The following is an 8,081-nucleotide window of genomic DNA, read 5'->3' as shown; positions in this document are numbered from 1 at the left end:
GAAGTAACTTCAGCACGGTATAAGTACAAAATAAGTAATAGAGACTAGGTTCATCAGATTCTAATCAAGGAAAGGTCTGTAAGAATCAAATACCAATGTAATCAAGGTAAGGGAATTAATCAAATTGAGTAGAAAAGGAAGGGATCGAAAGTTCAAAGGAAAGTGTTCAAATTGGTCCAAGAAACAGGGAAATCAGTAAAATAAGGAAAGAATCAATCAGAATTACACAAGGATGTTTGAAATCAGTCCACAATTGAAGGTCATTTTAGAGGGAAATTCAGCATATAAAGAGTGCATAAACATTAGGCATGCAAGTATGAATCTATGATAAAGAGAAGTGTCACGCAATCACAAAATCAGTAAGTAGTGGAATACCGAAACATGGTAGTCACATAGGCCAATTTCAGTAATTTAGTAATAGAGAAAAGAGAGAGTATCAAATAGCATGCAAATGGGGTCAAGTAAAAGACCTTATAGAGTTTAGCAAGAAGTCAGAATCATATAAATAAACAAAAGATTTTGAAATTCTGTATGACGAACAGATTTAGAGTATGACGAACGAGTAAATCACATAGCAAATAGTCTCAGGACTCGAATGAACCCCAAATTTTAGGGTTTTCACCATCACTCAAGTATAGAGATGAAAACAAGTAAATCAGGCAAAAATATCAACAAAATAAAATCAAAAAACTCAAGAAGGAACTAAGACTTTTAATCCTACACACTCCAGTAGAAGAACAACATAAAGAAACATAGTAGAACATGCTAAAGATCAGAGAAAGCTTCTAAATAACTTAACCAAACCCTAAATCGGAAAAGATAAAGGTTCTGAAGGTAAGTTTTGAAAGAAACTTTGAGAAAATGTTTAGAAGTTTAGAGTAAACGCAGATCTACAATGGATCTAAAAGAATCGGAAGAACCTCGAAGGTTAGGGTTTTAGAAGAACCCAGATGGTGAGAAAGGCTTGGAAAGTCATTGATCTAAGCAAGAGAAGTCAATATCAGGCTCGAATAGCCATGGCTGGTCGGAGCAAGGTCGGAGACAGCCATAGAACTGAAATTAACCCAGGTCTGGACCAAAACTTCTTCAAGGTCTGGCCTTGAAAACATGATAATCAGGCAGATAGAAGTCATAGGAGGTAAATACAGGCCTTTAATGGCTTTGGAAGTCATTGATTCAGGCGATTTTAGGGTGGTGGTTGAAGGTGGCGGCTAGGGTTTAAGAGGGAGTTTGAGAGAGAATTTGGAGAGAAGGGGGGTTTGAAGGCGGTTGCAGATGAGAAATGACTAGGGTTTAGGGGTAATGGGGAATTAAAAAGGAAAGGTTAAATGGTTGTCGTTGATCATTTTGATCAACAACCTAGATTGAATGGGGATCCGGGCGGGTTGTTTAAAAAGGGTTGTGGGTCTGGTAGACTAGCATTTGGATCAGGGTAATTGGGCCTCAAGTTGGGTTTAATTGGGGTGCCAAATCCGGCCAAAATTGAAATGAAAATGGGCTAACATTTAAATAGCCACTTTCCCTTATTTACTTTATAAAAATAGTAAAAATAATTTCTGGTAATAAATTAAAAGTACTAAAATGATTAAAAAAGCATAACTATTAAATTAAAATATTGGCCCTAATTTTTTATGGACATAAACGTAATTAAATCTAAATGGGGCTAATATTGCAATTATATGCAATTTAGCTTTAAAAATACTAAATAAATTTGTAAAAATATACAGGAAAAAATTGGGTATCAACAGCTGCCCCTTTTTATCCGAGAAGGATGAAAGAGTTGTCGGGTAAAGATATGATGGCCAATTTTGACTGAACGAAATGGTTCGAGGAGACTTAGGTCATGCTCTGGTTTCTGAGCTGCCTACATATCCCTGGTCCTACAGGAATAAGGTCATATGTAGTTCAGGATCCGTCGGCGGAGTATGCCGATGGAGACTTTCAAGAACGGACGCAATATTTAGGACGGGGCGAATGGTTGAAGTCTGATAGGGCTGCGGGAACTGGAGCAGAATTGCTCCTGCCGAGATAGTCGTTACTCGCCAATTCACCTGCAAATAAGTAATGCAAGCGTATATTGTGCGTAAATTTAAACATGATGCGAATTCCCGTTGGACCATGAATGTTTGTCTTTGGACAATTAGGATGACATCCTTAGACCATGATGTCCTGGGCCATGAAGCATGTAATAAAGGATTCGCATGCCATGAAAATGATGCTCTCGGGCTATGAGAATGATGCATCCGAACTATGATGCCTTTGAATAATGATATGCAAAAGATTAAAAAAGGGGGTCCTCAGGCCATGGCATGGTGTTCTCGGGCTATGAAAATGGTGCCTCCGAACAATGATGCCCTTGGACAGTTTGGCGATCTTTCAGTCCATGAGATGCAGAGTTTGGCGATCTTTTAGCCTATGCAATGCATAAGGTGGCGATCTTTCAGCCATGCAAATGTAAAAGTGGCGATCTTTCAACCATGCAAATGTAGAGGTGGCATTCTTTCAGCTATGCAAATGTAAATAAGGCAGCGATCTTTCAACCATGCAAATGTGGTATGGAGGTAGAGCTTAACCTCGGAAGGTAGAATGGTAGCCTTATGTGATGCAAGAATGCTGATGGAGGTAGAGCTTAACCTCGGAAGGCAGAATGGTAGCGCTATGCAATGCAGGAATGCAGATGGAGGTAGAGCTTAACCTCGGAAGGCAGAATGGTAGCCTTATGCAATGCAGGAATGCAGATGGAGGTAGAGCTTAACCTCGGAAGGCAGAATGGTAGCCTTATGCAATGCAAAAATGCAGACGGAGATAGAGCTTAGTCTCGGAAGGCAGAATGGTAGCCTTATGCAATGCAGAAATGCAGACGGAGACAGAGCTTAGTTTCGAAAGGCAGAATGGTAGCCTTATGCAATGCAGAAATGCAGATGGAGATAGATCTTAGTCTCAGAAGGTAGAATGGTAGCCTTATGCAATGCAGAAATGCAGATAGAGATAGAGCTTAGTCTCGGAAGGCAAAATGGTAGCCTTATGCAATGCAGCAGATGGAGACAGAGCTTAGTATCGGAAGGCAGAATGGTAGCCTTATGCAAAAAGTACAAATAGGAAATGGTAATAAAGCTTTCCTAGCTGATAACAAATTGCGATATTGAGATTGTTGGGGACATTATGACATACGGAAGACCACTATTGTGTGTGGATAGCAGCTGTGAGTAAATGCAACGGTTCTGAGAGTTGTATTCCTGAACAATATAAGGGTATAGTATCTTTGATGATTTTGCAACCCAAGTGCCTGCATCCAAAGAAAAATCGTGAGTTTTGTAGAGGGGGAAGGTTAGTTCGTATCCCCGTTGGCTTTGCTTAACCGACTCGGTTTTGATCCGGCGATACTGTATATATCACTGGGGTAGCATTGCTAAACAAGGCAATTTTAGTAATAAACATTCATGATTTAGTAAAAGCATTTCATAAGTACATAATTAAGAATAGTTTTCTTTAGATGAACCGACGACTGTGACGTGGTTCAGGACATTGCAACCTTTCTTGCTACGGAATTTTGAGGGTCCTCCTCAAAATTCTACCCCAGTTTACTAGATTGCTACTTCTGGATACTGCCAGCAATAATTGGCTGAAATCAACTTCAGAATTTTGAGGGTCCTCCACAAAATTCTGCCCCAGTTTCCAATCGCAGGGGGAAATGAAAATTTGTATTGAATTGTGACCGAACCCATAGGGCTGCCTATGTATCCCCTCTTAAACGGGAATCGGGTCAGGCGTAGTTCAATTTACATCATATAGGAAAGCATAAGATTACACATAGTAACGCTTGACTGCATCTAAATTGATCGGTTTTGGCCAGACTTCTCCGTCCATTTCTGCAAGTATGAGGGCTCCTCCTGTCAGGACCTGGTGAACCATGTATGGACCCTGCCAATTGGGAGAGAACTTCCCTTTGGCTTTATCTTGATGCAGGAAAATTTTCTTTAACACCAGCTGCCCCGGTGTGAACTATCTCGGCTTGACTCTTTTGCTGAAGGCTCTAGACATCCTGTTCTGATAAAGCTGGTCGTGGCAAACTACATTCATTCTCTTTCCATCTATAAGAGCTAGTTGTTCGTAATGACTCTTCACCCATTCTGCATCGTCGAGCTCTACTTCCTGTATGATTTTTAATGAAGGAATTTCCACCTCGGCGGGAATGACGACTTTTGTACCATAAACCAGCATATATGGGGTTGCCCCGGTTGATATGCGTACTGTGGTGCGATACCCCAATAGGGCAAATGATAGCTTCTCGTGCCACTGCTTATGCTTTTATATCATTTTCCTTAGTATCTTCTTAATATTCTTGTTGGCAGCCTCTACACCTCCATTCATCTGCGGCCTATAGGCTGTGGAATTCTTGTGTTTGATTTTGAAGGTTTCACACATAGCTTTCATCAAGTCACTGTTGAGGTTGGAGCCATTATTAGTGATGATTGACTCTGGAATTCCGAATCGACAAACAATGCGGTCGCGGACAAAGTTTGCCACAACTTTTTTAGTCACTACTCTGTAAGATACTACTTCGACCCATTTGGTGAAATAGTTGATGGCTACTAGGATGAACATATGTCCGTTGGAAGCAGCAGGCTCGATTGGTCCAATAACATCCATTCCCCAAGCGGCAAACGGCCATGGCAAGCTTGTTGCATTAAGCTTATTCGGAGGTACCTTTATCATGTCTGCATGTATCTAGCAGCGGTGGCATTTCCGGACATACTGGATGCAGTCCGTCTCCATAGTCATCAAAAAGTAACCAGCTCGGAGTATCTTCTTTGTTAAGACAAAGCTATTCATATATGGACCGCAGGTCCCAACGTGAATTTCCTCTAGTAGCCTGGATGCTTCCTTTGCGTTGACACGCCTTAGTAATCCCAAATCGGGAGTCCTCCTATATAGGATTCCTCCGCAATGAAAGAAATTATTGGACAACCACCAAAGTGTTCGTTTCTGAGTAGGATTTGCAAGTTCTGGGTATTCGCCTTTTACCAAATATTCCTTGATATTATGAGACCAAGGCTTTCCTTCTGCTTCTTCTTCAACATGGGCACAATAAGCTGGCTAATCATGGATCTTTACTGGAATGGGATCAATGAAGTTCTTGTCTGGATGTTGTATCATGGATGATAGGGTAGCCAATGCATTGGAGAACTCATTCTGGACTCTGGGAACATGTTGGAATTCCGTCTTTCTGAACCTCTTTCTCAATTCCTGTACATGATGCAATACGGGAGTATCTTGGAGTTCTTGGTTGCCCACTCTTCTCGGACCTGATGTATAAGCAAGTCTAAATCTCCAATCACTAGCAATTCTTGAATGTTCATGATGATGGCCATCTTGAGCCCTAAGATGCAAGCTTCATATTCGGCCATGTTGTTGGTGCACGGGAATCTAAGTTTGGCAGACACCGGGTAATGTTGATCGGTTTTCGATACTAGGACTGCTCCTATGCCAACTCCTTTGAAATTTGTTGCTCCATCGAAAAACATTCTCCAACCATCATAGAATTCTGCAATGTCTTCTCCTATGAACGATACCTCTTTGTCAAGAAAATATGTTTTCAGGGGTGCGTACTCTCCATCCACGGGATTTTCAGCAAGGTGATCTGCTAGTGCATGTCCCTTGATTTCCTTCTAAGTCACGTAAACAATGTCAAATTCACTCAATAGGATTTGCCATTTGGCTAGCTTGCCAGTGGGCATGGGCTTCTGAAAGATGTACTTCAAAGAATCTATCCTTGATATGAGATATGTATTGTAAGCACAGAAGTAGTGCCTCAGCTTATGAGCTACCCAAGTCAAAGCACAACAGGTGCGCTCTAAAAGAGAATATCGGGCCTTGTACGGGGTGAACTTCTTGCTGAGATAATAGATGGCATGCTCCCTCCTCTCCGTCTCATCATGCTGCCCCAAAACACAACCGAAAGCTCCATCCAATACTGCAATGTAGAGTAATAGAGGTTTTCCTAGCTCGGGAGAGACCAAAACCGGTGGTGTTGACAGGTACTTTTTTCTTCTGTCAAAAGCTTTTTGGCAGTCATCAGTCCATTTGGTAGTGGCGTCTTTCTTTAACATCTTAAATATTGGCTCATAGATAATTGTAGACTGTGCTATGAACCGGCTAATGTAATTGAGTCTCCCCAAGAAACTCATCATGTCCTTCTTGTTCTTTGGCGGTGGCAATTCTTGAATAGCTTTGACCTTTGATGGATCTAGTTCTATTCCTCAATGACTCACAATAAACCCAAGTAGTTTTCCGACAGGAACCCTAAATGCAGATTTTGCGGGATTCAGTTTCAGGTTATACCTTCGTAGTCTATTGAAAAACTTCCTCAAATCTTCCATGTGATCAGTGGCTTTCTAGGACTTGATAATAACATCATCTATGTACACCTCTATCTCCTTGTGTATCATATCATGGAAAATGGTAGTCATGGCCCTCATGTAGGTGGCCCCCGCATTCTTTAACCCAAACAGCATCATCTTGTAATAGTACATTCCCCACAACGTAATGAAATCCATTTTCTCAGCATCTTCTTCATCCATCCAGATCTGATGATACCCAACGAAACAATCTACAAATGATTGCAACTCATGCTTGGTGCAATTGTCAATCAGGATGTGTATGTTTGTCAAGGGGAAGTCATCTTTTAGATTGGCCCTAGTTGAGATCCCGGTAGTCGACATAGACTCTGACCTTCCTATCCTTCTTTGGTACTTCCACGATGTTAGCTAACCATGTCGGGTATTCTACTACCCTGAGAACCTTAGCTTTGACCTGCTTAGTGACCTCTTCCTTGATTTTCAGACTCATTTCAGGCTTGAATTTCCTGAGCTTTTGCTTTACCGGCAGACATATTGGATCAGTTGGTAGTTTGTGAGCCACAATAGACGTACTTAGACCAGTCATGTCATCATATGACCAGGTGAATATATCCTCATATTCCCTTAGAAATTCTATGTATTCCTTCTTTTCTGATGGCGATAAGTGGACGTTGATTCGTGTTTCTTTGAGTTTTCTGCATCTCCCAGGTTAACAATCGCAGTCTCGTCCAGGTTGGACTTAGGCTTGTTCTCAAAGTTCTCAACCTCCTTAACAATCTCTTCTATTATGTCATATTCCTCTGAATCTATGTTTGTTTGTTGTGTTGTCTCGTTGCATGTCACAGTCATTGGTTCATCAAGATAAGTAATGTTGTGTGAGTAAAGTAATGAGAGAAAAAATAATAATGAGTGTTGATTTGTAAGAAAAGTCAAATACTTTGATAAATTGCATAATCGTTTTGAACATTGGAAATCTTATTGCAGGAATTGAAAACATGCGAGAAATAAAAATCTTTTAGTAAATAAGACGGTGCTTGTTTTAGCCTTGCTACCCTGATGCTCGTCGGGCTCTAGTTGTCCTGATGGTCTAGTTATTGAGGCGTGCCCCTCTGCTTACAGCTTGTATGGAAGGGCCTTCCTCCCCCTCCTCCTCGAGAACAACACAACGGTCCATGTCATTGTCTTCTAAGAACAAGTTCTTCATCGCTGCTAGTACTTCTTCTTCATCTGTCCCATAAATAATATTGGTCGGTTGGAAAGTCTACTCCAGATGTGGTATTGGCTGCTCTAGTGGATAGTAAGGATCACGCCATGGTGGCGACCAGCTATTGAATTCCTCCCAGGTGTATCCATATCCTAAACCGAAGGTAGTACCATATTTCTTGAGTTTTATGGGTTTAGAGATTCCTTGGAGGTTCTTGCCAAGCCCCTTGCCAGGTTCATACCCACTCCAATTTAGTATACTATCGATCTTGTTATCCCACCATTTGTCTTTGTCAACAGCATTCACCCGTTCAATGTGATGGTAAGTCTCTCTACCTAGCTTATTTATCCCTTCAATTGATGGAATGGTCTGGCGACTGTATATGGGGTTGCTACTGTCGCCGTGAATGATCACCTCTCGGTGATTCCATTCAAACTTTACCGCCTGATGCAGTGTCGATGCTACGGCCCCAGCAGCATGAATCCATGGCCGTCCTAATAGCAGATTGTAAGATGATG

Source organism: Nicotiana sylvestris, chromosome 11 (assembly GCF_000393655.2).
Source record: "Nicotiana sylvestris chromosome 11, ASM39365v2, whole genome shotgun sequence".
NCBI lineage: Eukaryota > Viridiplantae > Streptophyta > Magnoliopsida > Solanales > Solanaceae > Nicotiana > Nicotiana sylvestris.
Note: the sequence above shows the minus strand (reverse complement) of the source record.